Here is a 14,031-nt window from a genome sequence, read left to right as displayed (position 1 = left end):
GGTGATTAATCATCATTTGGAAGGTTCTGCTGGGAGCCTGCAGAAAGGAGTGCTCCTGCAGGTGGCTTCCCTCGGAGTGCTCCAAAATGGTAATGACGGGCTGCCGGCTTTGTCACCGGAGGGGAGGAGGGCAATTTGGGGTTTCTTTTGCGGGAATGCAATTGAGTTTTATAAACCTGGGAAATAAACTCAGTCCTACAAAAAAGGCAAAGAAGAAAAGAAACATTAAAATGGGTCTTTTCAAAGTGGTTCCTAGAGTTGCAGTTTTCTGTTAAAGCGCATTTAGGTTCACAACTTCTTGACACTGCCTTAAATAAATGTCATTTGTAATTTAGCACATACACTTGTGCCAACTTAACTGCCTAAAATAACTGCGTGGAAGTGGAAGGTAAGATGCCTGGTGTTTTATGAGCAACCTCTTCTTACCTAAGTACAATATCCTATCTTGTTTTGTTTTGTTTTTCAAGGTAGAGTCTCACTCTGGCCCAAGATAATCTGGGATTCACTAAGTAGTCTCAGGCTGGCCTCGAACTCATGGCAATCCTCCTACCTCTGCCTCCCAAGTGCTGGGATTAAAGGCATGAGCCACCACGCCCTGCCCTATCTTCTTCTTCTTCTTCTTTTTTTTTTTTTTTTTTTTGGTTTTTTGAGGTAGGGTTTCACTCTAGCTCAGGCTCTCCTGGAATTCACTATGTAGTCTCAGGGTGGCCTCGAACTCATGGCGATTCTCCTACCTCTGCCTCCCGAGTGCTCGGATTAAAGGCGTGCACCACCACGCCCGGTCTTTTTTTTTAATGTATAATTCTTATTGACAACTTCTGTACTTATAGACAACAAACCATGATGACCTTCCCTCCCTCCCTCCCTCACTATTGTCCTATATTCTTACCCTTAACAGGCACAAACATGGATGAAATGTGTATTGATATTGATGCAATGCCCTGCTTTCATATTAATTTATTTAGAAGAAAGAGCCTGACATGTGAGGGCTTCCGCTCTATGGTTTAAAACTAATTGCTTTCATGGGTGTGTGGTGTCTAGGATGGGAGGCCTGTAGAAGTGGGGCGACGGTGCTGCCCAGGGGGTGAAGGGAGATGAAAGGTGGGGAGGAGCCAGGGAGAGCCACAGCCCACCCAGCCCAGCCAGCTAAGCCGGCGACCTGGCCCAAGTGTCGTGCGTGTGATTTCTAAGTAAGCAGGTGGGCTTCCAAAACAAAGCAAGTCCGCGGGGTGGGAAAGAACCCTGACCCCTTGTCTTTAACTTCCTGCGTGAGCAACGTGAGGAAAGGGGTCGGCCCTGAGAAAATTCCTCACTTCTGTTCCATTCCTCTGCGTCAAACCAGAGATGGTGGGGATCCTAAACTAACTCTGCTTAGTAATTGCTTTCATGGACCCCCTAATGAGGAGTTTCTCTTAGTTTGAGAAGTACAGTACTTTGCCCTGGGACTCCCCTCTTTGTCCCTATTTGCTGGAGGCTGCTGGTGTGTGTGTGTGTGTGTGTGTGTGTGTGTGTGTGTGTGTGTGTGTGCCTTTGCTCTTTTGGTCCAAGCTTGGTCTCTGGGACTCAAGCGTATGTTTGAAAGACTCCGAGCGGGCGGAGGAGCCAGCGGGCACCCGACACATCCTGCTCTTGGGCATGGCCAGGAGAGTTTGTGAGAGAGGAGGCAGTGAGGCCCCGCCCCCAGGACAGCTGTCACTGTCAGGAGCTTGAGCTTCACTGGGGTGATTTGTAAGTGACAGCCCCAGTCATTCCTTGACAGGCCATTTACCTGGAGACTGGGAGCAGCCGTCTCCTGCCAGAGACGGGCTAGAGTGACAGCTGACGCGGCGGGCGGAGGTGGTGGTTGGGTGCCGTGTGGCGGGGGAGGAATCTTGCAGAGTGGGGGTCAGCAGCAAGGAGACAGGTGGAGGAGGGCAGGTGGTGGTGTGAGCAGCAGCCCCCAAGCCCCCTCCTGGTGAGACAGGACAGCTAGGCCCGTCTCCTTTCCCTCCACCAGGGTTTCAATTCTTTTTTTTTTTTTTTTAGAGAGAGAAGGACACAGATTTATTTTTATTTATTTATTTATTTATTTATTTATTTGGTTTTTCGAGGTAGGGTCTCACTCTGGTCCAGGCTGACCTGGAATTTGTCATATCAGGGTGGCCTTGAACTCATGGCAATCCTCCTACCTCTGCCTCCCGAGTGCTGGGATTAAAGGCGTGCGCCACCACGCCCGGCTATTTTTATTTATTTATTAGAGACAGAGAGAAAGGGATATAGAGACACACACAGAGAGAGAATGGGCATGCCAGGGCCTCTAGCCACTGTAAACGAACTCCAGACACATATGCCACCATGTGCATCTGGTTTACGTGAGACCTGGAGAATCAAACCTGGGTCCTTAGGCTTCACAGGCATGCACATTAACCGCTAAGCCATCTCTCCAGCCCAGGTTTCAATTCTATAGAAATCAAACCAGGAGCTACTGCTGGGCCCTTTGCTTGGAGCACATGTCTAACTTTCTGAAGGTCTTGCTCCCTTCCATCAATCACCCTTGGTACCACCTCCGAAGCAGGGTTGTGGGCTGGAGAGACTCCACTGGGCACTGAGAAATCCCTATGTCCTTATATTCCTATTGCCACAGTTTATGTGCTGGATCTTAATCAAGATTCCTTTTCTCCTGGCCCAGATACAAGACCGAGGCTCATTTCTAGGCTGGCAGTGGGGCAGCCCAGCCTGAGCTCTAGAGCAGGGAGGGCAAGCAGGGCAGGGTGGCACACATCTGTGATCCCAGCACCTGTGGAGTGAGGGCTTGACTACACCGTGAATTCTGGAACTGCCTGGGGTCGATGAGATGTAGGAAGAAAAAGAGAGGGGAGAGGGGGCTGACAGAGGCCAGCCAGCGCCGCTGCTGAGCTTCCCAAGAGTCTATGTGTCCAGAGCTAAAGTCCCCCTGCTAGTTCACCCTAAAGACTATTTTCAGCCCCGTATTGAGCAGCATGGGCCATGGTTGGGGATCTCCTGGGTGACATTTGACAGGTCATGTACCTTTTGTCTTAGTCCACTGATCAAATAACTCAAATAAGCTGGACATGGTAGCACTCAGGAGGCTGAAGCAGGAGGAGTACCATTAATTTGAGGTCAGCCGGCACTATATTGTGAGTTCCCAGCCAGAGCCTAGGCTACATAGAAAGACCTTTTATTACATAAAAAAAGAAATTAAAAAAATGAAGCTGATGGTGGCACATAGCTTTAATCTCAGCCCTTGGGAGGCTGAAGATCACCGTAGGTCCCATGCCAGCCTGGGCTACAGAGTGAGCTCCCGATCAGCCCGGACCGGAGTGAGACCCTGCCTCAAACAAACGACTAAACAAGTGACGATGAGAAGAACAACAACCAAAAAATCAAGTGTTCCTGGGCTGCAGGGATGGCTCAGGGGTCAGGGCGCTTGCCTGCAAAGCCAAACAAAGGACCCTGGTTTGGTTCCCCAGGACCCACGTAAACCAGATGCACAAGGTGGTGCATGCATGTGGAGTTTGTTTGCAACAGCTGGAGGTCCTGGAGTTTCCATTCCCCCAATCTCTATATCTGCCTCTCTTTCTCTCTCTCAAATCAATAAAAATAAATGGATTAATTGATTGTCCTAAGTCGCACAGGTTAGTTCAGGCTTGTGGTCGTGGAGGCCTCAGAGTTATTAGATGCGCAGGCAGGAGGAATGACCACACAGCGAGGTCCGTTCTTAGACACGAAACCAAAGCCTCCTCTTTGCGGTGCCTCAAGAGTTTGCTTGCGGCTCTTCTTCCACCCGCCCAGGTCAACCTTCTTGAAACTGGTTTGTCTCTGCCTGATGCCGGCTCTTGCAGGAACAAGCGCCCAGTGGAGTTCACTGGCTGCCCACAGCGCGAGAGTGCGCGCCTCATTTATCCTAAAGCGACCTCTTCCAGGTTTCAAGGCTGCTTATCTGAAGTCTTAACTCTTGGGCTTGGGTTCTGATGCTTCCAGCTGTCTGAGAGTGCGTCTGGGATTGTGCAAACGTGAGTCAAGTGGAGGCACCGATGGGCAGCGCCACAGCGCACCGGGGAAGTCCTCCTGTCTGCTTCTGCACCGGCCAACAGTGACTTGAGGAACTGACAAGAACCTCTGAACCAGTGACTCGACTTCTACCATCAGAAGATCATTTCTTGGCTATAGCCTCTCATTTACAAATATTTTCTGTAGTACCTTTAGCTTTCAAGTAGGCAAAGAGCAGGTCTCCGGTTACATCTGGTTTGCTTCTGCCACCTATCAAAGAGCCTGGAATAAAAAGCTTGCCACAACTGTTTGGGGATTATTGTCTCATATTCTTGGAGATACTCACGTGCTCCTGAGCTTACTGGGGTATGAGAGTGAATTTGGCTCTACATTTAGGGACAGCTGTTTGGGGCATGTTCCTTGAATTTACTTAAGTTGAATCTAGAGAGAGAACATATTTATAAAAAGGAATTGCTGGGCTGGGGAGAGGGCTCAGTGGCTAAAAGCACTTGCTTGCAAAGCCTGATGGCCCACGTTTGATTCCCCAGTACCCACGTAAAGCCAGATGCATGAAGTGGAGTTTGTTTGTAGCAGCAGGTGACCCTAGCACTCCCATTCATTCTCTCTCTCTCAAAATAAATAAATAAGATACATTTTAAAAAATTTGCATCCACTTTCTTTTCTCCCATCTTTGAGTTTCCATTGTGAAAGTTTAGGCTCTGAAGGTCTAGTTAGATGAAGGTCGTCTTCCTGCCTCACTCCTCCATGTGGCATCTAAGGGTCCTTCTGTTAAAGGAATTATTTTTCCCATCCACAGAGACAACCAGGCATGGTTGAGTTATGTGGAAATGATGGCTAATGTTTATTGAGAATTTACTCCAGAAATTCCTTTTTATGTAAAATATTTTATTTTATTAGAGAGAGAGAGAGAGAGAGAGAGAGAGAGAGGCAAATAGCAACCTTATTAGGAAGTTGAAGGACTAGAGGGCTGATCTCAAAGCTTGGCCCAGCATGACTGCACTGTACAGCCCTGTCTGAGGAAAGAGGGTGCAGAAAGATAAAATCAGGTGAAGATAATGACTCTGCCCCAGAACACAACAGGACAGGGAGCAGTGCTGGGTGACCAAGGCTGGATTCTTGGAGGGAAGCCATGAAACTGATTCCTGCAGAGATCACCCTTGGGGGGCGGGTGGGAGAACTGTATAGGGGAGATGTGGGCCTGCTCTCGCCTCCTGGCGTGGCTCTCACTCCTGTTCACCTCCTTTTCATCGTTTCATCACTTCTCTGTGGAAAGCACTTAGTTGCTATGGTAATGAGTACTCTACACATATTAATAGAATAAACCAAACAGAATATCACCCCCGTCATGCAGCAGCTCATGGAATTAGCCTTGAACCTTGTGGTTTAATGAGAAGTCACACTCATTTTTGGGGTCTAAATCCTATTGAATGAATGTGCTGTTCTGGACCTCACCGTGATACCAGACCCAGGGTCCCTGACATCAGCACTCTGTTTAAGCCCTCCCCTCTTCAAGTGCAGACACCCACGGCTGCATCCGCTCCTGAGCTGAGACTTAATAGGAACGACAGCTTCTCTACAATGGGTATCTTAACTCATGAGATTTAGCACCAAAGGCGTTTGGATCCTTCAGTTTACAGCAGAAGGGGACCTTTGTATGGCTTTGTGTGGGAGTCTCAGACTCTAGTCCAGGCAGGAAATGACAGAGGCCACCGTGAACAAGACAGTTGTGAGTGGGTGGCAACATGGCGCCCCTGAAGGGTGGACCCTTCCTGCAGATGCAGTGTGTTTGCTTACCTGCCTTCCCTCCTTTTCAGATCTTAACGTGACATAAGGAACATACAGCGACATAGGTTATGGAAGAAATCAGGATGGGAAAAACTTAGTTAGATTAGTTAACTATCAAGTTTTGTGTCATTGCTGCATGTAGGTCGCAAGTCTCTGAGCGTCCTAGCAACCATTGTGATGAAAGAAACATCAACCAAATGTTCAGGACAAGTACATTGCTTCTGGTTTGAAAATCTTTGAATTCCTGTGTTTTGATATTTTTTTTCCTCCTTTTCTTCTCTCTCGGTTGTTCTTCCATTGCTCTAGTAACTCTACCTGATTTTCCTTTTGGTCCAGCGAGGAAGGAAATGGAGTGCTGTTGCTCAAGGAGCAAAAGGTTTCGGCTACGTCACCTGAATCCATCTGCAGATGTGAATGTCAGTGATTCTGTCTGCATACACACGTGATGGTAATTTTGTTGGGTGATGAATATGTTTAATCAGTTTGATTGTGGTGCTTATTTCACAATGTATCTGAATATCAACATTGTCAAACTGGGCCTAAGGTGATGGCTCCGTGAGTAAACGCTTGCCTCACAAGCACGAGGGCCCGCGCTCAGCCTCGAGGCCCCACGCTAAGACACTGGGCATCGCGGCACACGCTCGTGACTCCACAGGAAGGCGGAGATAAGAGGACCTCGGGGCCCACCAGCGGGCCGCGCTGGACTAAGTGACAAGTTCCAGGCTGGTGAGAGACCTTATTCCTCATCCCGAGGTCTGCGGAGAGCTCTCCTGAGGAATAACATTCTGGGCGTCTTCTGACCTTCATTCGCAAGCACACATAATGCGTGTTCGTCCATATCCACGTGCACCTGCACATACATACCCACATGCATGAGCTACCAACTTGTACAATTATACCATCTTCCCCTGTCAATTAAGCTTCAACAAAGCTAGGAACAAATGAATAGCAACCGGTATGACGTGCAAGGTGTTTTTGTGTTTGCCTCCACAATTTGAGCTTCTGTGTCCTAGAATAGCTTTGTTTGGAGAAAGTATTTATTCGAGAAAACAAATAAAAATTACCCCCTTCTTTCATTTTGACAGGTCAAATAAATATAGGGGTTGTGTTTATTTGCCAATTATTGCATTAGTTAGCTGTAGTTTTTGACAGGTTCCCCAAATCTTAGTGACTTCCAACAGCAGCTCCCGTGTATCGTCTCGCACTGGGTTCGTGGGTTGGGAATTTGGAAGCTGCTGAGCTTATTACATTTCAGGGCTCATCATGGAGTTGGGGTGAAGATGTTGCCTGGATCTCCTGTCACCTGAAGACTCAACAGGGTCTTGAAGAGTCATTTCCAATATGGCAAACACAGCCCCAATGTCCCTGCTAGAGAAGCCTCGTGACACAGTAGTGGCTTCTCTGCCACAGAGAGGAGACATTGCACTGATCTGCAATGGGCGTTACCAGCCTTGGCTTCAGCTTGCAGATCAGTTCTCTTCAGCGTGGGGGGCTGTACACGAGTGTGAAGGCCGCGAGGTGCCTGTCACTGGGGCTCACTTCAGAAGATGACGTCCACAGTTGTCCCCTCAACAACTCCCAATGAGCATTCATTTTTCAGTATGAACGGAAGAAACATCAAGTGTGCTCTTTTTTAAAAATATATTTTGTTTATTTATTTTTATTTGCAAACAAAGAGAGATAGAAGAGAGACAGAAAGAAGGGTGCACCAGGGTCTCCAGCCACTGGAAACTAACTCTAGATGCATGCACCACTTCGTGCATCTGCCTTTACATGAGTACTGAGGAATCGAATCCAGGTTGTTAGCCTTTGAAGGCAAGTGCCTTAAATGCTGAGCTATCTCTCCAGCCATTGTGCTCTTTTTCCCCCCCAATATTTATTTATTTGCAAGGAGAGAGGCAGACAGACAGACATTATGGGTGTGCTAGGGCCTGTTGGCACTGCAAACAAACTCCAGAGGCATGTGCCACTTTTTGTATCTGACTTTACATGGATACTGGGGAATCAAACCTGGGCCACAGACTTTGCAAACAAGTGTATTTAGTCACTGAGCCATGTCCCCAGTCCCAAGTGTGTTTTTGATTGCATAGTCTCGGATAAGATGCTAATAGTAATAGTTCATGCATGTACTGTAATATGTTTTGTGCTGCTATAACAAAGTATCCAAGGCTGAGTATTTTGTAAATAAAAGAGTTTTTTTTTTTTTTTTGTTTTTTTTTTTGGTAGGGTCTTACTCTAGCCCAGGCTGACCTAGAATTCACTCAGTAGTCTCAGGGTGGCCTTGAACTCACAACAATCCTCTTACCTCTGTCTTCTGAGTGCTGGGATTAAAGGCGTGCCCCACCACACCTGGCTTGAGAAAAAAGTTTTGTTTAGTGCATAGTTTATGAGCATGGCCCCAGAGGCAAAGGCTTTATGCTGAGTGGAAACACGATGACGTGGTGCTGACATCACATGTAGGAGCATGGATGAGTGTGGAGGTGACACATACGGCGAGAGATTCAGACTCGGTTTTCACAAGCTAGAGGTCCAGTGAGACAGCACAGTGCGCACTACAGAACTCTTCAGCTCCCGCGGACCCCACTGCTCAACACCACTACGCCAGGGATTGAGTGGCAACATGAGCTTTTGGGGGACAAACCACATTCCAACCCTGGCAGCACACGAAACAAAAACAATTCTGTTGCACACAGTAGTATCAACTGGGAAGTGCCCCTAAATTGACCTGGCGAGTGGAGACTGGAAGTATGGGTACGAGAGAGGGAGAGATGTGGAGGAGGACAGGGAGAGGGAGGGAGAAAGCTCTTGTTCTTTCTATTTCCTGAATCAAAGCAGGGCTCTTTGGTAGCCAGCAAAGATGGCCCCCTGGCCAAGTGAGGAAGAAGAAGACGAATTATCCAGAGAAGCCTGCGGTTCCTCTCTGGAGTCAAGAACAGATGAATAGTAAAGTCCTTGGGAAACAAATGTCATAGTGGCCCATGGGGACACTTGCAAGCGCTGTAGTCCGCTGCTACCGGGGACTCTAACCCCCCTCACCTTCTGAGTGCTCAGCAGTGTGATGGGCCATCTGTGTCGGGCGACCACTCTGGGGTGGAGACGTGAGGTCTTGAGAAGAGCAGCCCATCGGCACTGCAAGGAGAGGGGAGACCAGAGACACCAGGCCTCCTATAGACACCAACTAGCTTTGTGTTGTAAGAAATTTGCCTTTGCATTTTAAAGAAAAGAGGAGTCAAACACTGTCTGGTTATTCATTATTTCTTTTTGCGGAGGGGGTTGTCAGGACACAGCCATATCTCAGAGGGTAAATACAGAACCATGGCCTTAGGTGCAGCATTGTTTCGCCCTGGAAAGGCAGCCCATTTTATCTTGGGTAAAAGGTGTGTTTGAGTTTTTTAGTGAGATTGCCTGAGATTTTCTAAAATGCTGTCTTTTGGACAACATGTGTTATTTTTCTTATTGGAAGGAATAAAACATACAGAATTTCTCAACAGCACTGTGTTTTCTTTTCATGATCCTTGCCAAAGTTGATAATTACTATTTATTGTTAGTTATAATAACTAACCTGTTCAAATCCTTCTCTGAGATATCTATCTCCATCACTAAACCAAAATATTTACTAGAATGTGCAAGGCACATCTGAACGTGGTGGCACATGCCTACAAGATCAGTGCTTGGGAGGGGGAGGCAGGAGTTCAAGATCATCCTTGTCTGTATGTCTATATTGTCTATATAGTCAATCTGGGTTAGACTAGACTGGTTATAGGAGACCTTTTCTCAGAAAAACCTGTCTAAATCAAATCAAACCAAATTCATAATAAAAATAACTTACCAAGAAAGTTTCTCAATCACTGTAATATTTAAATTTTGGATGGAAGATTCTTTGTTGTGGGGCAAACATGGAAGGGTGAGTTAGCACTACAGATGCCTGTGTTGAGGGGTACCTGGCTACCTCTGCCTCTTCTCACTGGGGGTCAGAAGGGCTCCCCCAGTCATGACAGCTCAGACATGAAAGCACCAAGGTGGAGACACTCCCCAGGGGGAAAACCACGAATACAAAGGAATACATGCATGACGGAGTCGATGAGTTAGCGTAGTTATTTAGAAACACAGTGGGATTTCCAGATCCTTGAATACTGTACAGATACACTCGTGCATTCATTGACTTTGCTTCACTCATTCATCTACCAAACACTTATCAAGGGTTTGTTACGGGCAGAGGTTGAGGTATTGGTTAATAACCTACAAGGTTCAAGGAGCTGAGCTGGGTATTTTAGAGTCAAGGTTGAAAGAAAATGGCTTACTATCAGTTTACTGTGCTTTGGGGAGAATTGGCTGGAGGAGTATATTTAGAGCAAGTTTATCCTGCCCACAGTAGCTGCCTGGCCCTTAACTGCTTTTTTTTTTCCCCCCTCTTAAACCATCCTTCTCAACCAGTTCAGCAGACAGGGCACAGGGCTAGAGGTCTCCCTCCTACAGCTTCCTTCATGTAGCGTGTGCTGGTCATTTGCCATTTGCTTCTGCCACAGTGCGTTGGTGTAGTATAAATTTTATGAATATGTCTAGACTGCCTAAATAAATGTTTTGAAGTTTATTAGAGTGGGAAAAAAGCCCTAAGATAGAGATGTGGTTCTAATCTTATTCCTGTCATCAGTCTGGCTTTGTGACCCTGGGCAGGTTGCCCAATTGCCAGGATTTGCTTTGATAAAATGGAAATAGTTTCACCCCTTCTCCAACTACTCTTATAAGATGTTGCAGTTACCTTTTTGTTGTTGGGACAAAACTCCTAACCAGAGAGGAAAGGTTTATTTTTGGCTTACAGCTTTTTAACTTTTTAAAAAAGTTTTCTTTATTTGAGAGGGGGGGTGCGGAGAAGGGGGAGAGAGGGGGAGAGAGAGAGAAATAGGCGAGGAGGGAGAGACAGAGAGAGAGAATGGGCACTCCAGGGCCTTCAGCTGCTGTAAACAAACTCCGGATGCATGCGCCCCCATGTGCATCTGGCTTATGTGGGTCCTAGGGAATCCAACCTGGGTCCATTGGCTTTGCAGGCAAGCGCCTTAACCATAAGCCATTTCTCCAGCCTCAGCTTACAATTTTGAGGGGAAGTTTGATCATGCTGGAGAAAGTATGGCATGAACAGGGAGCTAGCTCACATATCTGGATGGAGGTAGCCTTAGTACTATGCTTGGAGGTGGGATAACAAACCTCAAGTTCATCCCTCAGGGAATTGACTCTTCCAACAGGGTTCCATCTCCCAAACTGCCACTAGCTGGAGCTTAAATATGAAGTTTAATCACAAACACATAAGGCTATGGGGGATGCTTGATGTTTAAACTACCACATAAAGATAGTAAGACTGTTCAATGAACTGATGGACACAAAGTGTATTTTGTACATTTAAAATACCTAACAAACCGGGTACAGTGGTGCATACCTTTAATCTCAGCACTCAGCGGGGAGAGGTAGGAGGATGACCATGAGTTCAAGGCCACCCTGAGACTACTCAATAAATTTTAGGTCATCCTGGGCTACACAGTGAGATCCTACTTCAAAAAAACCCAAAAAAATAAAAATTAAAAAAAATAAAATAAAATACATAGCATATTGGCATTGCCAACATAAATAATGAAAACTATCTGGAGGTGGAGACTATTTGATGTCTTCCCATCTCTTGAACTCACCAGGTATCTGTGTATCTTGGAGTGGGACCCACAAACAATGGTAAAATTGATGTGGTGTCTTGGAAAGTGTGGCTCTTATTCATTATAAACATGTTATCTGATTATACACTTGTCAATAAATAGTTGTAGAGTCAAATTGAATTTCAGATAATCACCCAAGAAATCTGTATTATTTCTCATGCATATGTATGCTGGGACTTCCTGAAGATGTGAGCAGTAAATATTCTTTAGGAAACATATTCTAAGGATATAATTATATCTTATGAATTTCTATTGAGAACTTAAGATATTTTATTTTACACAGAAATACATTAAATGAGGTAGAAATTCTGGCAAGATTTCATTGCAAAGTATATTGAGATTAAAAGTGATAATGCATTTTTTTAACATTGGGATAGATTTGTTTTTCTGTTTCCATTTTATTATATAAGAAAGTGATATTTTAGAATGTATTAAGGGATTAATCTAAAATCCTCATCTTTCCCACATATTGCTTAAGGTTAAAAAATTATTTTGGCCAATATATAGATTCAACAGACTTAAGATTGTGATTGTAAAACTCACAGTTGGTGTTGCCTTCCTGAAATTAGTGTATTTCATGGTGATGCTAAAATTGAACACCATAGTAACAAATTTGCTTTACTAAAAGTATGGAGATAATACAACCAAGACATTAAGCAAGCTCATGCATTAGCTAGTTGACCTTTTTTGAAAAATAACTACTAAGGAAATAGTTTCAGGGAGTTCCTTTTTATTTTCCTAACTTAGGGTTCACTTCCAGTCAAATACTGCTTTTGTTTAAAAAGAATTAGGTTAATACCTGTTAAATGTGGCAGTAAATTTTTACTACACATAATTAACTTGTAAAACTAAATGGACTTTATGGGTATTATTTCCAACATGGGCTTTAGAAGAAAAATACTGACTAGCTGTGGCTACTAAATACTATGTTAGATACAGAGCCTTGAAAATATTTAGTTTATTTTTTCTAAAGTGGGAACTTCAAAAGGAGATTCTTTTGTTTGTTTGTTTTGTTTTGAGGTAGAGTCTTACTCTAGCCCAGGCTGACCTGGAATTCACTATGTAGTCTTAGGATGGCCTTGAACTCACGGTGAGCCTCCAACCTCTGCCTCCCGAATGCTGGGATTAAAGGCATGTGCCACCATGCCCAGCAGGAGATTTAAAAAATATATTTATTTTTATTTATTTGAGACAGAGAGAAAGGGAGAGAGAGAGAGAGAGAGAGAGAGAGAGAGAGAGAGAGAGAGAGAGAGAAAGAGAGAGTACCAGGTCCTCTAGCCACTACAAACAAACTCCAGACACATGTGCCACCTTGTGCATCTGGTTTAGGTGGGACTTGGAGAACTGAACCTAGGTCCTTAGGCTTTGCAGGCATGTGCCTTAACCACTAAGCCATCTCTCCAGCCCCAAAAGGAGGTTTTTTAAGCCTATGAAAAAGACTGATGAATTTTCTACCTAATCACATCATACTGAAGTTTTCATCGGTATTAGTTCATCGGTATTATTCACAGAGACTATGTGACAGCTGTCTTCTATGGGCGGAATATGGTACTAACTTCTTCCTCATACTTGGTAGTCTTCACATAATGCAGACGCTGGCATTTCTGTTTGAAGGAGCTCAAGGCTCTCGGAGGGGAACCCCTGATCTTGACTTCCAAAGTGTAAAAAGGGCCAAGGAGAATACACAGGTTTTCTTATTGCTGGGTCAGTATGTCACCTGCATATTTCTCAGGGTGTGTGAGTTCAGGTACTGCTATGGTTAGGCTGACTTGGAACTCACTCTGTAACCCTGGCTGCCATCAAACTCACAGTGATCTCCTTACCACAGCCTCCTAAGGACTGGGATTCAAAATATTTATTTATTTGAGAGAGAGAAGGAGAGATAGAGGAGAGAGAGAGAACAGACATACCAGAACCTCCTGCTGATGTGAATGAACTCTAGACCCATGTGCCGCTGTGCATCTGGCTTTACATGGGTACTGAAGAATCAAACCTGGGCCATCAGGCTTTGCGAGCAAGCACCTTTAACCACTGAGCAATCTTTCCAGCCCCTTTAAACTGTTTACATTGACAACCTCCATTCATAGATTCAATGTGCCCGAATCATAACCGCATTCTAGCTCCTCACTCGACCTCCCTCCCCCACCCCTTCCACTTCTTTCTAACTAGTCCCTCGTCTATCTTGGTTATTTCTCCCCGACTCTCCATCTTCCACGACAGCATGATGCTGGGCCAGTGTGATGCAGGTTTTGTGCAGGTAACGACGGCACTGGGGGTCAAGAGTACAAGGGTCACTTTGTGTCTGGAGGACGGTTTTCAAAGCACCCCTCTCCATCCTCTGGCTGTTACATTCGCTCAGCTCCATTCCAGGTCTCCTGTGCTATTGACCCACTCGAGGGCCAGCAGACATGTCTAGAACCTCTGAACTTATATAAAGTGTCCCTGTTCTTGACAAAATAACAGTCATTCATGGGATGCCTACTTGAAAATTATTGACAGGGCTGGGGAGGTGGCTCAGCTGTTAAAGGTTCTTGCT

Source organism: Jaculus jaculus, chromosome 18 (assembly GCF_020740685.1).
Source record: "Jaculus jaculus isolate mJacJac1 chromosome 18, mJacJac1.mat.Y.cur, whole genome shotgun sequence".
NCBI classification, from domain to species: Eukaryota; Metazoa; Chordata; class Mammalia; order Rodentia; family Dipodidae; genus Jaculus; species Jaculus jaculus.
Note: the sequence above shows the minus strand (reverse complement) of the source record.